The sequence below is a fragment of the Macrosteles quadrilineatus genome, unplaced genomic scaffold, assembly GCF_028750875.1.
Source record: "Macrosteles quadrilineatus isolate MER2022 unplaced genomic scaffold, UCM_ALF_1.0 Scaffold_8__2_contigs__length_117827958, whole genome shotgun sequence".
In the NCBI taxonomy this organism is placed as follows: Eukaryota; Metazoa; Arthropoda; class Insecta; order Hemiptera; family Cicadellidae; genus Macrosteles; species Macrosteles quadrilineatus.
This window is the reverse complement of record NW_026542601.1, coordinates 63,139,186-63,155,693: the sequence shown is the minus strand read 5'-3', so window position 1 is coordinate 63,155,693 and position 16,508 is coordinate 63,139,186. Positions and strand designations below refer to the sequence as shown.

At 38.6% G+C, this 16,508-nt stretch overlaps 1 protein-coding gene across 2 annotated transcripts in view; it reads left to right on the top strand.

Annotated features, from left to right (window-relative positions):
- LOC129001293 (uncharacterized) overlaps positions 1-16,508 on the top strand; it is a 113,239-nt gene that overhangs the window by 19,955 nt on the left and 76,776 nt on the right. Inside the window, exon 1 of one of the 2 annotated variants that reach the window (XM_054428542.1) lies at positions 5,101-5,174. The exons of the other annotated variant lie outside the window; for it this stretch is intronic. The gene's annotated coding sequence lies outside the window, so the exon portion shown is untranslated. Of the gene's footprint in view, positions 1-5,100; positions 5,175-16,508 lie in introns of those variants that run through there. 2 annotated transcript variants of the gene reach the window in all.

Here is a 16,508-nt window from a genome sequence, read left to right as displayed (position 1 = left end):
CATCAATGTGATGAAAAGGGTGTCTGGAATTAATCTTACAATAAGATGTGTTTGTAGCATAAGATTTGTTGTTCTAATAAATTTTTTTGTTAAATTCACTATTATTGCAACGTAACAGTCTATAGTACGTGAGATTGTCAGTTTTGCCATACGCACCTGTCATAACATGCTTCTGTTGCTGTATTGCCTTCACAATAACCTGTTGGATACGCGTTATTGTAGTCCAGAACTAATTATGATTCGAAAGTATGGTCTTTGAACATGTTTTTGACAATTTAGACAGACTGTCATGCCTATCATGAAAATCTTTTAGTAGTTCATCCTCTACTTAAAGTTCTCAAGTTTGTATGGTTTCGTTGTATTTAAGTCCATGATAGCTACTATAGTTACTGTATTTTTTACTAATATGGAAGCATACTATTGCTAAAGTCTTCATTGTAGACCAAGACCTAGGTATAGCACCACTGTATTATTTTGTGTAAGCTTAATTAGGACCAAACATGTTAATAATCACTATTTTAATGATTTTGGGAACCAGTCCGACAAAAAAAGGTAGGATTGGGGATCAATTCATCATAAAATCAATATTTTAGTCCTGTACATATCCTTGCAAAAATATAACGTTGCTATTTAAATCAGTTTAAGAAGACTCACTAGTGCGGACGTTAATCATCCTACACTCATCTCCATTCATACTTGGCTTAAAATACCTACTTTGTATGGTCGCCATTTCGATGAAAAAGTATTAAAAGTATTAATCCACACCAGGGTGTATTGCATCTACAGATTATGCCTGTAAATATTCACAATTCGTGACCTCTAAGTAGCTGGATTACAGAACGAAGCCCCAAAGCACATTACAGTTGTCCCTAAAGCTGTCATCTCATACATTTAACATTCATCTCGGGCTTAAAACAAGTACCCTTGAGTGCCTTCGTCGTAAAAATCGATTCGAAAATATCGAACTGAACCGAATTACATACGTTTTTTTAAAATAAATTTATCTTTTCGTTTAGAAGCGTGAGTCACATGTCCAATGTTTAACGCATAAGTATTAATTCCCACTAGAACCGCACTATAATTTGGATTGATACAAAGTCTGGTCAGGGAACAAGTGGCAGTAATAATAGAATGCTATCGTCATCAATTACAGGTTGTTTTCACGCTATGGTCAGTCGAGGTGTGTTAATCATTTATGACCTAATTCGTCAACGCTAGTTTAATTTCTTCCCGCATGAATGCAGATATTAAATCAACTACTGTAGTGCTATCGATTTCGCACTTTTTTTTACACAAATGCATAACACTTTGTCACTTTAATATGATATTAATTTGAAGGTGCAAAGTGTCTACAAATTGTTTAAAAATAAAATTGTAAGTGGAATGAAACATGTCACGTGCTTGTAATCGGTTTTTCAAACTTTCGCTAGTTGATTTGGGATAGAATACGTAAAGTCTTTTAAACATGGATCTAAATCTAAATAATTTTATTACATATTAGCATAGTACCTGGGGACCGAGCTTTGCTCGGGGAAAATTATAACTTTACTCTGAAAAGTATTGCAGATACATTAATCCACTCCCAATCTCCACACTGCTAACCTTCACTACTTACTTCACCACTCCCTACGTCGTGGACCTGTTTGCCCCCTTCCCTATACCATTTTAGAATTGCAGATACATAAATGCCACAGACAGTTCCCACACTCTGCATTGCTAGCATTACTACTTCCTACACCATTTCCTACGTCATGGACCTTTTTTCCTCTCCTCCCTTCTCGTAGCATTTTAGGATTGTAGATACCTTAATGTAGTTCCCATAAACAGTTCCCAGGCTCCAGACTGCTCGCCTTTACTACTTCCTTCACCACTTCCTACGTCGCGGACCTGTTTCTCCCCCTTCCAATGGCATTTTAGGATTGCAGATACCCTAATCTAATCGTCATTAACAGTTCCAACACTCCGGGCTGCTTGCCTTTACTACTTCCTTCACCTCTTCCTACGTCGCAGACCTGTTTCCCTCCATTCCCATAGCATTTTAGGATTGTAGATACCTTAATCTAATCGTCATAAACATTTCCCACACTCCGGACTGCTCACCTTTACTACTTCCTTCACCACTTCCTATGTCGCAGACCTCTTTCCATCCCTTCCCATAGGATTTTAGGATTGTTGATTCTTTAATCTAATCGTCATAAACAGTTTCCACACTCCAGACTGCTCGCCTTTACTACTTCCTTCACCACTTCCTACGTCGCGGACATGATTCCCTCCCGTCCCATAGCATTTTAGGATTGTAGATAACTTGATCTAATCGTTATTAACAGTTCCCACACTCCGGACTGCTCACATTTACTACTTCCTTCTTCCTTCACCACTTCCTACGTCGTGAACCTGTTTCCCTCCCTTCCCATAGCATTTTAGGATTGCAGATTCCTTAATCTAATCGTCATAAACAGTTTTCACACTCCAGACTGCTCGCCTTTACTACTTCCTTTACCACTTCCTACGGCGCGGACCTGTTTCCCTCAATTCCCATAGCATTTTAGGATTGTAGATTCCTTAATCTAATAGTCATAAACAGTTTTCACACTCCAGACTGCTCGCCTTTACTACTTCCTTCACCACTTCCTACGTCGTGAACCTGTTTCCCTCCCTTCTCATAGCATTTTAGGATTGCAGATTCCTTAATCTAATCGTCATAAACAGTTTTCACACTCCAGACTGCTCGCCTTTACTACTTCCTTCACCACTTCCTACGTCGCGGACCTCTTTCCATCCCTTCCCATAGGATTTTAGGATTGCAGATTCCTTTATCTAATCGTCTTAAACAGTTTCCACACTTCAGACTGCTCGCCTTTACTACTTCCTTCACCACTTCCTACGTCGCGGACCTGATTCCCTCCCTTCCCATAGCATTTTAGGATAGTAGATAACTTGTTTTAATCGTTATTAACAATTCCCACACTCCGGACTGCTCAGCCTTGCTACTTCCTTCACCACTCCCTATGTCGTAGACCTGTTTGCCCTCCTTCTTTATACTATTTCAGAATTGCAGATACATAAATGCCACAGACGGTTCCCACACTCTGCACTGCTAGCATTACTACTTCCTACACCATTTCCTACGTCATGGACCTGTTTTACTCCCTTCTCGTAGCATTTTAGGATTGTAGATACCTTAATGTAATTCCCATAAACAGTTCCCAGACTCCAGACTGCTCGCCTTTACTACTTCCTTCACCACTTCCTACGTCGCGGACCTGTTTCCCTCCATTCCCATTGCATTTTAGGATTGTAGATTCCTTAATCTAATCGTCATAAACAGTTTCCACACTCCAGACTGCTCGCCTTTACTACTTCCTTCTCTACTTCCTACGTCGCGGACCTGATTCCCTCCCTTCCCATAGCATTTTAGGATTGTAGATAACTTGTTTTAATCGTTATTAACAATTTCCACACTCCGGACTGCTCACCCTTGCTACTTCCTTCACCACTCCCTATGTCGTAGACCTGTTTGCCCTTCTTCTTTATACTATTTTAAAATTGCAGATACATAAATGCCACAGACGGTTTCCACACTCTGCACTGCTAGCCTTACAACTTCCTTCCCCATTTCCTACGTCATGGACCTGTTTCCTCCCTCCCATTACATTTTAGGATTGCAGATACCTTAATTTAATCGTCATAAACAGTTCCCACACTCCAGACTGCTCGCCTTTACTACTTCCTTCACCACTTCCTATGTCGTGGACCTGTTTTCCTCCCTTTCCATAGCATTTAAGGATTGCAGATACCGTAATCTCATCGTCATAAACAGATCCCACACTCCACACTGCTACCCTTGACTATAGAATCTAGTAATCTTCAGTATAATCTTTGCTCAATAGTAACAACTGATGTTTTTCCTTTTGTACTGTATTTTGTTTTGCTAGTATACTGTGGATAGACGAATTACAAGCTACAAGTCTTTTGTTTACTTTTTCCTTGTTATTTAATTCAGCCAACATGGTTACCTAGCAACCCATAAGACTAATGTTAAAAAAATGTGATTTTCAATTTCATTTTTCTACGTAATTAGATTTTTGATGGCAATTCTAATTGCAGTAAACTCGTTTTTAGGCCAGAAATAAACTATATACAACATTTGAAGAAAATCGTCGGAGCCGTTTTCAAGATCTTGGTGCAAGCATACATACATACATACATACATACATACATACATACATACAAGCAAACTTTGCTCGTATTAGAGTATAGGATTAGTTACATATAACTCCATAGAGTTCCCTTATAAATCAGCCTACATAAAATCTCCATTAAAATCGATCAAGGTATCAGGGGTTTTCATGTTGATCGAATGAAATTGCACCTCGGACACGCCATGGAAGCAAATATTTAATAACGCTCAAAATTAGCAGAAACACTGCACTATTTCGAGGGGATTGATTTTTACTTCAAGTATAATAGTTAATATTTAGCTTGTAATTATACATTTTTCAGTCATAATAACGTTAAAGAGAATAGTGAAATTAAATTGGATTACTGAATATATTGAATTTCATCTTTAAAGTCTGTTTGTTTGTTTTTAAATTTCATAAGATTAGATTTGGTGTTCCATTTAATTTTAGTTCAAGAACTAAATGCACGATTTAGTAAAATGCTAAATTTAGTAAATTACTGCTAATCAAGAAACCGTAACGGAAAACAATATAATTTTTCTTTCCCAAATTCAGCATATCTATAAATAAAAGTATATTAATACAATTTTCAATATTCGTATGGTATTATTAAATTTTGCAATTCAAAACACATTTTTGCGGTATATTCTTTGTGTAAGGGAACATGCTTCTTAAATCTTAGTCGAAATAAATTATTTGTATTAATAAGAACCATCTTTTTACTTTTTTTACTGATCATATCTCATTATTTTGAGGGTCACTTTTTATGTAAGTTTCTTTTTGGAATCCACCATCGCGTGCTCTCTCCACAACAATTAGAATGTTGAACATTGAAACACGATGAATAGCTGCCATTAGCCTATTAGCTTAGAGAGATACGCAGCAGGGCTTCGCTTCACTTATCTTGTTACTAGAGTGAGCTGCCCCCGAGTACAACGTTGGCCTATTTTGACCATTCACTGACACTCTAGTGTTATTTCAGCTTATTTAAATGTAAGTAGTATGAGTAGATAGGGTTGCCTGATTTTTTCTCCGGCGAATAAAAGTGACAGCGATGTTGGGAATGAGTATACGAGTGTGGGCAGGGGACGATTTGTCCTCGAGCGAGCGACGACGACTTGTGCAGGTTAAAACTGTATGTTAGTTCCAGCAGAGTGCTTGCTGGTAAAGACCTATGGTGTATGAAAGCTAGGATATGAAATTATGAGTCTTTGTTAAATTAAGTAGTAAGTTTATTTAATTTTATAAAACAATTGGAGTGATCACTAAACTGGCATGTGTTAATGTGTAATACTTTGGATAAAAGTGAGTCTTGCAAAATTGTTCCAACCTGAAGAATTCTTAGTTTAAACCGTTCTTTGTCGATGGAGCCGGTACAGCGCCTGTCTTCGTTATCAGCAAAGTAAAAAGTTGTCTTCATGGGATTAGAAAAGGTAACTACCTTTTCACATTTGTAAAACTGAGACATGAGCAACTTGTTATGACTTAAGTCAATAAGAGTAGCTGTGTATCTGGATGATAATGAAAGATGGTAAGTTTATATATAGGTTAAGCTTAGTAAAAAACAACATTGGTAAATAATAAAGATTTGTTTATTCAAAATATGAAGTTGAATACATTTCAAGCCTTACACATATTTAGAAGATCATCATGAGTGACTTCCAGAGACAATGTATATCTCCCAGTGACATCCTGGCCCAATGTATCTGATCCGTCCTCGCAGTAGACTATATTCTTGGTGCTGCCTTTGTCTGTTGTCTGTTCCTTGAAGCGAAGATAGGAGCAAAACGGTGAGTTGTAGCGATGATCTTCTATTGCGTCGTCACCTTCTTCCCACTTGAAAAGATTAACTCCACAATAAACGCATTTAGTGGTGTCCTTCATAGCAGCCATTTTGACAAAGCCTTCATCGGCAAGCTGCTTAGCAGAAGGAGTTTTAAGTTTCCATTCGTCAAAGGTCTTTACTCTCACTTCAGGGTTGTTCATGTCTAGCATAGCTGGGTTTTTAAAACACCAATCAGCTAGTTTGTGTACATTGGTTTGTGAACAATAAAATCCTGGAGCATGTAAATGATGAAACAAACACTGATTCTTCTGTTTGGATAGTTCTTCAACGGGAGGAAGTAGTAGAAAATCGCTCGATAGAGGGGGGCCTCCAAGTAGCTCAAGACTGAACACAACTCTTCTGTTCTCTAGCAACTTTTCCAAAACCTTTGCCTTTTCAGTTGAAGCAGCATACAATAGGTTTACATTGCAGCAAATGTCTCTCAGAGATGACGTGAGAGAGCTATATTCAACGTTTCCTGTTCCGAATCCGAGGCCGTGATAGTGTTTACTCAACCATCTGTTATGATTGTCAAACTGTGAACTGTGCCACCCTCCGCAATCATGTTGTGTGCTTGGAAAAGTAGATCTGGATCCATCCTTAGGTGCTGAGAAAATCCAATGTTGTACACATCTTGAATCCAAGTCCAATATGCTCAATTCCTTGATAACCACTGTCTTATCCTCTCCGATAAAAGCACTAAAATCTATGATGGCCTGTTTAATCATGACTGAAAGTTCTAACTCCAACGAAATTCAAGTTGAGACTGAGAAACCAAACCGACAAGAGCGGGCTTTATAGCCTATCCCCACCCCAAATTCCAACACTTTCTGCATGAATCACATTATCCGATGAACCAGGTTAGTGGCTGGCTCATAGCTGAATGACTTGTCGTGAATTATTAAACAATAAGCAGCAGTCCCTGGAGGGAAAGCTTCGCTGGCCTCAAATTCTAAACGAATATCAACAGGGGCTGACCTAAGGGATTCGTTTTGCTTAGAACAGTCAATTACGATTAGTGGTGCATAAGAAATGAAATTTTTAACGTCCAAAAGTGGTTGTGATGGAACATTGTAATACGACTCCTGAAAACGGGTATACATGTCGTAGAGTATAGCGTAGTGGTTCTTTGCAATGTCTAGTTTTAAATCATCATAAGGATAGTTAATAGAGTTTAAATGAAGTTTTATGTTTGATATCTTGCAGTGATCAAAGCATGCGGCAGACTTTTTCATGTTGTTTTTGCGATTCTCCTGGAAAGCCACTATGACGTATCTTGGCTTCTCTAGCTGTGATGCCGTCTTTACTGACCAAGATTGTTTGTTTGATTGAGGCAAAGAGGGATACTCATAGAGTTCCCAGCTTCGGTACTCTACAGGAACACTCGTTCCCCTTTCCAAATGTCTAAGCAATGCAATTCTTTGTCTATCACTCAAAGAAACGTAGGGAACCCTCCAGCATAGTTTCTCTAGTTTAACTTTAATATCTTCAGGAGTTGTGTCAGTAGCACCACTTGAGGTCCACAAAACTGCATTTTTGTCCCCGGCCGACCTCAGTAGAACAAGCTCATGACGGCAGTTGACAATAACCTTTCTATAATCTTCTGCGAACCCCAGAAGCCTACTTAGCGGTATGCAAAAACTAAAATTTCCATCAGTGTCAGTCACATGACTTTCCAAAGTGGAAGACAACTTATTCACCTCGGTTGGCCAGCCAGAGTTCCCTAAACTTCTTAAAGAGTTCTCTCCAATAGAAGCAAATCCTTTCATTGTAGAAGTTATACCTGGGTTCCTAATGCGATCTATTTCAACTCCATTTATTTCATACCGTATCTCGTCAAACAAAAATGCAAATGCGTTTGGAGTGAACTTTGTTTTTGTAGTTGCTGTATTGTCTGACTTCAATAGCTTTCCCTCAACATACAAATAACTCATAGAAGGCACAATGCATATATCTTGTTGTTGAATTGGTATTCTTATCTCGTCATTGTTGTCTAGTGTGGTAGAAGAGTAAGGGAAATGAGTGTGAAATTCCATGTGAGAAATAGTGTCATCAAATGGGACACTACTAAAAATATCCAGTACATCCATTATTGAAGTATTTTATAGCCCAAGGAGCGTAAAAACCTTCGGTTTGTGTGTGTTAGTCGCTTGGGTGACAAACAAACACTGCTTGGTACTGTTGAGTGTGCACCCAATAAATAGTCGTCGGAGTTATGGGTTTTCTTGACTCTGTCTATATGACCCTTTGATATTCTTGGTCTTGATAAACAGTTTGAAAAATATAAGTAACCCATCTCCTACTACCTGTTCAACTAGGGACCTTCCTCAAGTGTAAACACACTGTAATACGTTCTCCTCTAAAATTCACCAACCTATCGTCCTGGTCTACAATCCGTAGTGTTATGTTACTTATTGCCCTCGTGGTGATTGGAAGGTAAATGATTGTACTGGGTATTTCAACAAGCTTATATCCTGGTGGTACTGCTGGGAAAAACTGATGGATTGTATGACTTTGCTTATTATTAACGAAAGACCCGCCCGCTATGCTGCATTCAACTCTAATCGTGTTTGTCTTAAAAATATCCACAACATTCTTCGAGTAGTGCTCATTTCCAGGTCCTATGACCTCAGAATCGAAACCCAGGAGGCTGCCAATAGAGTTGGGTTGAGAGAAATCCACCTGAGCGTTACATTTCAGAGTAGTTTGTAATGTATTGTTGTTTGTTCCCAAGCGAAAAAAGTACTTCTTTTCCTGTGTAGCCAACATCTTTAGCTTATCCTGTATGAAACGTTCAATATCCATTACTTCATATGTACCAGTAGGTATTTTAATAATCTTTCTATTATCAAAATGAAACTGGTTGTTTGTTTCGTCGACATTTGGTATGGAGTTATAAGACTCGAAGCTAAGCAAACCAACTTCATAATCATAACCACCTTCAAGTTCGATGGGAGGAAAGTAGTCTACTGAAAGAGTAGAAGTTCTACCTGAAAGCATGAACGTCTGAGACATGACTAAAGGGTGGAAATGATAACAACAAATATATATATATGTGTACACTGTAATATCATTTAAATTGAGGTTAAAAAATACAAACACAGATGCCCACAGATCTCAGAGTAAGTGTTGACATCCTGATAAGCGGTTCGGTTGTAAGATACGTATTTCCCATTTAAATACTTCTGAAGTTCCAGTGGAGGTATCAAATCCCCGTAGCTGTCAAAGTACCTCACGTAGTCTCCACTCTTCTTGTAGCATACCCAATGAGTACCACTACCATTGGTATTGTCCAAGTTGACTATTGCAGACTCGTTCCTCCATGGACTTTTAGGAAGGTTGTCACGCATAAACACTCCTCTAAAATGGGGGATTTTAAGCTTCCTGGCCCAACGTGTTAACTCAAAATCATACATTGCCCTTCTGGGCAAAATATCTATAAGTTTTTTGGCTGCTTCTGATAAGGTGCCATGTAAATACCAAGTCCTTTCTTATATGGTCTAAAGTACAGGCCCTTGCCATGTCGCAAAGCTACTGCCTCCATAGTTTTGTTATGTCTTTGCATCTCGCTCAGCCGTTTCTTGGCATCTCTAGCTTCAAGCACTGCTTTGGCCACACCAGCAGCCCCACCTGTCAGACTTCCCAATGCACTAAGCCCTGCAAAGATTGGCAGCAATGGTAGCACACCTCCTGACTTGGGAAGTGATAGAATCCGTGATCTACGTCGTAAATGACTGAACGCACTACGCCTCCCTCTCTTCATAGATCTGATGGCGTTCAACGCTGATGATGCTGCCTTTGTTATGTGTTTTCTACTCCCTCTGTTTAATATTCCACCTCTGCCAACAAGATGCATTCCTGATCCCCGCACAGCCGTCCTTGCTTGTCGTAATACATCGGAAAAAGTAAAAGGTTTAAGTCTTCTGCTGCACTTTCTAGTGGTGCCTTTTCTTTTTCGTTTTAGCGCACTTCCACCTCTTGCTGTGCTCCCTTTGGCTAACGATCCCCTACCTAACCTCCCTCGATTTCTTCGCCTAGTCTGCCGTCTCCTCCTCCTCCTGCCTTCGGTTGTTCCGGCACCAAGCTTCAATTTCGCGTTCATTGCGCTTGCAACAGCCCAGGAAGCGAGCCTCTCACCAATAGGAACACCTTTTGTTTTGAACCTTGCCCACGCCTCGTTTGCTAATACTCTGTCAGCAGTGTGTCGAGATGAAAGATCTTTGCTCTTACTGTAGGCAATATCGTGTTGTTTACAAGCTTGATCCAATAGGTTGATTCCTTGATCCTTCTTTTCCAACCTTTCCTTCAATCTTGTACCAGGTCCACAAAATTGGTATCCTCCAGGCAGGTGAAGTTCTAGCGGAAGAGAGTTTATAGCACGATTAAGCAGACCACATCCTCTAGTGATCCTACGCATACTGAGCAGGTCTTACAAATATGAACACCTTATATACGATTCTTCATTTCACTTTTGTCCCCCAGTGTGTGAAGATGAAATTTAAAAAGCACCGTGACACTTTTGTTGTGGACAATGCTGTGGAAAAACTCATTCAATCCACTTCGGATGGAATTAAATCCAAAGAAGTGAAAAAACATAGTGAACTCCTTCCTCAATCCATTCGAGGCATCATTTGTGGTCCATCTAACTGTGGAAAAACAAATTTGATGTTTAGCCTTTTGACTGAACCAAAGGGATTAAAGTATGCTAATGTATATGTGTTTAGTAAATCATTGCTGCAACCTAAATACAAGATGCTTGAACAAATAATGCAAAACCTGTCATGTATTGGTTATTTTTCATTTACCAACAGTGAAGATGTTCCCAATCCTGATGAAGCTAAAAAGGACTCAATAATGATATTTGATGATGTGGCCTGTGATAAACAAGACAATATGAAAGCATACTTCAGCATGGGAAGACATAGAGATGTAGATACGTTCTACTTGATCCAGACGTACACGCGGCTCCCTAAACATCTCCTTAGAGATAACGCCAATTTAATAATTCTTTTCAAGCAGGATGACTTAAATCTAAGACATGTATACAATGATCATGTTAATAGCGATATGACTTTTGATCAATTTAAGTGTTTGTGTCACACCTGTTGGAACAAACACAAGTATGGATTTGTAACCATAGATAAAGATTCTGAAATCAACAAAGGTCGTTACCGTTTAGGTCTTGATACCTATATAGTCGATATATAAAGGGCTCCTTTTAGCATTAATACACTAAACGTTAATCAGAGTGACAGTGAGAGGATGGAGAAGTATGGCAGTGCTCCGATGGCTCTTAGAGCTCCCAAGAAAAGAAAGCTAAGAGCGAAACGAGTAATCCGACGTATAGTGAAGAAATATCCAATACCAAACTTGAAGGAGCGGAACCAAGACAGTGCTAACAAGCACGAACATATAGTAAAAAATGAACTACTTAGACTAACAAATGCTGTGCGTAAAAAGTTTCAACAATTGAAGCATAATGCTGATTATGTTGAGAGGTTGTTAGAAGTGCAAGCTAAACCCATAGTCAAACCTCTGCAAGAGACAGTAGAGAGACGTTTGAAGGAACAGCAGTACTATTATAAACCTGTTAAAAAAGAAGAACTAGACTTTGTGGTTAAAAAAGATGATCAGAGTACAACTATGGATAGAACTTTTGTACAAGATGAAGAAAAGGAGGATGACTTCAATAAGTCCTTAGATGTGTCTACTCAAACCATTAAACCCAATCAGCTGGATACGTATTTAAAAAGGCTTTCCAATCCTCAAACAAAAGATAAAATGGACACGACTTATGGTGTTCGACTTGATGGAAGGGGTAATACGACAATTGGTGATTCTAGAATAAAAATTACAAATTCAAAGATACAGGTAAGGAATCACAGCTTTGAAACAACTCCAGGACTCCTTGAATTACTATTCATGCAGGTTCCTGATAAGGATATAGTAGAAAGGCAGGATTTGACAGTGTACAAAAAGATCCTTCAAGACACCAATGCACACCGACAGATGTATTCTGCTGAAAAACCTGTAAATGCAAATAGGGGCAAAAAGTACTTAAGCGTAATATCGGTACTTTTTCCACCAAAGCAAGGCATGACCGTTACAACACCGGAACATGCTAGTGGAAGTGGTATAACTGTTGACAACGTGGACAGGTACACATCTGATGTGAATTTACTGGTGAAGCGACTTAAAACCTTGGTTTTGTCACAAGAAGCCGGTCACAACGCTCATAGCGAAGAAATAGACTATATTATAGAGTTGCTTCAACTAAACGGTATTATCGCTTAAGTGTTCATAGGTAATAAAGGCATTATGAATAAAAGAAAGAAGACAATGTCAAGTCAAGCAGATGCTGCCAAGAGAGGTATTGTTAATGAGTTACACAAACCAGCTAGGAAAAACTTTGTCAGAAGAAAGGTTTTTGTTCGAGGTATTGACGATTTGTGGCAAGTCGACTTGATAGAAATGATACCTTACTCAAAAGCGAATAAAGGGAAAAAGTATATCCTAATGATAATTGATGTTCTTTCAAAGTATGCATGGGCGGTTCCTTTAGACAACAAAAAAGGGAAGACAGTGGCCTCAGCTATGGAAAATGTTTTGAAAAATAGCGGAAGAATACCACAAAACATTCAAAGTGATCTTGGTACAGATTTTTATAATAAAGAATTTAAATCCTTAATGCAACGTTTTGCGATAAATCATTTCAGTACATTCACCCATTTGAAGGCCTCTGTGGTAGAAAGGCTGAATAAAACGATTAAAAATTGGATGTATAAGGAATTTGCTGTACAGGGAGATTATAGGTGGCTAGACATGCTTCCTCGTTTAATTTCCATGTACAATTCAAGGCTACATCGGACAACAGGCATGAGACCACGAGATGTTACATCGTTTCACGAGAGGGCATTGGTGAGGAAATTAAATCAAAACAAGGTACAAGGGATTCCAAAGCTAAGAGTCAATGATAAAGTCAGGGTTTCTAAGTATAAAACTTTGTTTGAAAAAGGTTACACCCCAAACTGGAGTACTGAATTATTTAAAATCATACGAGTGCGAAAATCTGTCCCACCAGTGTACTACCTGCAAGATGAAGAAGGGGACATTATCAAAGGGGCATTTTACGAACCAGAATTACAAAAGACAAATTACCCAGATACGTATTTGGTTGAAAAGGTTATAAAGCGCAAAGGAAACAAGATTTATGTCAAATGGCTTGGGTTTCCCTCACGCTACAACTCGTGGGCTTAAATAGTATATTAACCTGTTTCTCCCATCATTCTGGATTAGATCTTGTTATTGTAAACATATATTGTACAAGCTATGATTAGAAGACACATTATAGATAAGTTTGGACATGCTTTGTATCAAGAACAGAAGCATCACTTATCTGATGACGAAGATGATGCATATGTGATAAGTGAAGATGGATCAAAGAGGTTTAGAGCTGCAGTGGAACCTGACGTATCACGACAAAAGGTGTCTAAAGGCTATTTAAATCGTTTCTATGTGAACAAAGACGATTTGAATGAGGTGGAAGGAAAGTTAAAGACCTTTGTTGTTAGCCTCAAAGAGGCCCAGCAAGCAGTTAAGGATGTAAAACAATCAATAGTCTCCATAGAGGGTTCTATCAAGACCGAGCTAAAAGACATAAAGGAGAATCAGTTATCCTATCACGATAGACTAAACAACTTAGAAGAATCAGATGGGAAATCATCACAATTAATTGCTTCCTTGGATAACAAACTAATAAAGCTAGTTGAATCAGACGAGAAAACGTCTGCATCTTTATTATCTTTGGATGATAAGCTCAAGAAGCTGAAAGACTCGGATGAGAAAACGTCTACACATTTGTTATCTTTGGATAGAAATGTCAAAAAGCTGTTTGAATCAGATGAGAAAACGTCTGCATCTTTAGTATCTTTGGGTGATAAGCTCAATAAGCTACAAGACTCGGATGAGAAAGTTTCTACATCTTTGATGTCTTTGGATAAAAGATTCAAGAAGCTACATGATTCAGACGGGAAACAATCTAAATCGCTAGTATCCTTAGATGGAGAGGTAAAGAAGCTGCAAGAATCAGATGAGAAAACATCAAAATTATTAAGGACCATTGATGAAAGGCTAAACACGTTGGATAGATCAGATGCCGAAACTTTAAAATTTTTTGCAACTATTGATAGAAAGCTCACTGCATTACTTACGACAACAGGATTATCTATCTCTTAAAATTTCTAGCATGTATAAATAAATGGAAACCTGTCTAGACTTGTTGTCAAAGCCTTCTTTATACAACAACGTTATGTAATCGCAAAAAAGAAAGAGATCCTAGAGGTTCAATGGATTTGTCCTTGGCGCTCAGCATCCGCCTCGTAAGGTCAATGATCGTACTAAGACCTGTCCAGACCTGCAAATACACTGCATATAAAACCTAGAACTGGTTTGCTGGTTCAGTCAGTATGAACGCGTCAGTGAAGCGGTCGGCACCAGTTCCACGTAAAGATCTATCGCGAGTGAAACGCAAACGTACTAAAGCTCCCCCTATACCCCCAGTGCATAACGTAATATACTCCGATGTAAATACTATGGACATTGACCAGCTTCTTGCATCTCTAACTGGTGAGACTCTACAAGACGTATCTGATTCTGTACACACAACAGCAGGTGCAAGTGCGATCCAAGCGAATTACTATACCCGCGAGTGTTCAACAGTTTGCAGTGAAAATGGTAATGCAGTGGAAGAGGATGAGGATTACGATTCAAAGGAAGTGGAAGAGTATCGACCGGAACAGCCGTCAATCGTACAACAGAAAATACCAGCCCACTCCAATTCGGCAAAATCTGGCACACGCGCCAGGTCGAGCCAGGTTTTTCGTCAGAAAGGTCATCAAGAAAAACTTCATGCCTCGATTTTACCATCACTGTCATCACAACTGCCACCACCGCCGCCGCCACCACCACCACCACCTCAACGTTCGCAACAACTATTATCAAATACATCAGCACCTAAGCTATCTACGTCGCCGACCACACTATCGACTTCACCACCAGTGTCATACGTGTGTTCTTCTTCGACGTCTACTTCAACACCTGTGATGACAACATCTGTGGTGAGTCACTCTCATAGTTCACACAAAGCAGCTGTGCGTTCTAACCAGCAGTCTAACTCATGGGAACCACGTCTTTTACTCAGACAGATTTACAAAGTTGCAAGCCAGGCTCATGCGGTTGTTGGTCTTGATTCTATTAAAGACTTTTCTCCTTCTATTTGTTTAGTGAATAATGAAACCTCAATTGAATTGACATTTGAAGATCTTTTAAGTCTGCAAAGCTCTACAGTTCACCACTCTGTCAACAACTTTTACTCCAATGAAACTCCATTCAATCCATTCTATCTACATACAGTCATATTGGAACCCAGACCAAATGGATTAGTATCATTTTGTAACTATCGTCTGAGAAATAAGCCAGTTAATCACAATTTGAATTCTGTTACGCTTTCGAGAGCTTCTAGTGAATCTGATATTATTCGACAGACTCCCAGAGTGGTTCTACAAAATGATGGATGGATTTCTTTAAAACGCTTGTTCCCATCCCTTGAAAGCTACTTTAATATCCTACTTGAAATAAACCCAACTGTGCAGTTTCTGATCTCTCGTTACACACGATATTTTACCAAACACTATAAGGTAATGGCCTTGCTTTCTTCAAACACTACAAATGACTTGACTTCAATGACTTTGGATAAACAACTCGTTCGACACATTACAAGTGATTTGCCACGTTTACTTTCTGACTTGAATGAAAGGAGGTTGCCTGCAGAGACTCAAGATTTTTGGTATGAACGAACTGCACTCAGGACATCAATGATGCCGTGGATAGACAGTGAGGTACGCCGCTTTTGTGCAGCAAACATTACCGAAGCTGTGATGGAGAACTTAAAATACTTGTCAAAATGGTAAAGAGAAAATTGCTGTATTCAATGTATCTTATGGTAATATATTTGTATTACAAACTTTGATTTTATTTATTTGTTTACCCTTTCCTTCAGCTAAGCTAGCAACAACACAGTAGAGGATTGACTTTACTTTTCTTAGCATCCATAGCAATAATACTATTTAAAGTAATTTTTCAGAGGGTGTTTGGAAAACTTTTAAATAATGGGTTTAGCAACAAACAAAGTAGTCAAGTTTAACATAAGTTTATTTGAAAGATAAATGCTATATAGATAACACCAACATAACAGGTAACCATAAACATTTTAGATGTATTTATTATATACAACTCTAGCGTTACATAAATGTGTTAAGATTAGTAAACATGTAATAGTAAAACAAATACAGATCGAAAAAGGTTGTTAGTACATTACAAAATATTCATGAAATGTGCACAATAATATACATGTGTTAAATATCATAATGCTAAGCATTATCTTACTTTGTTATATCATGTTATTAAGTTATATTTTAGCTATATACTACTAGAATTCAGTTCTC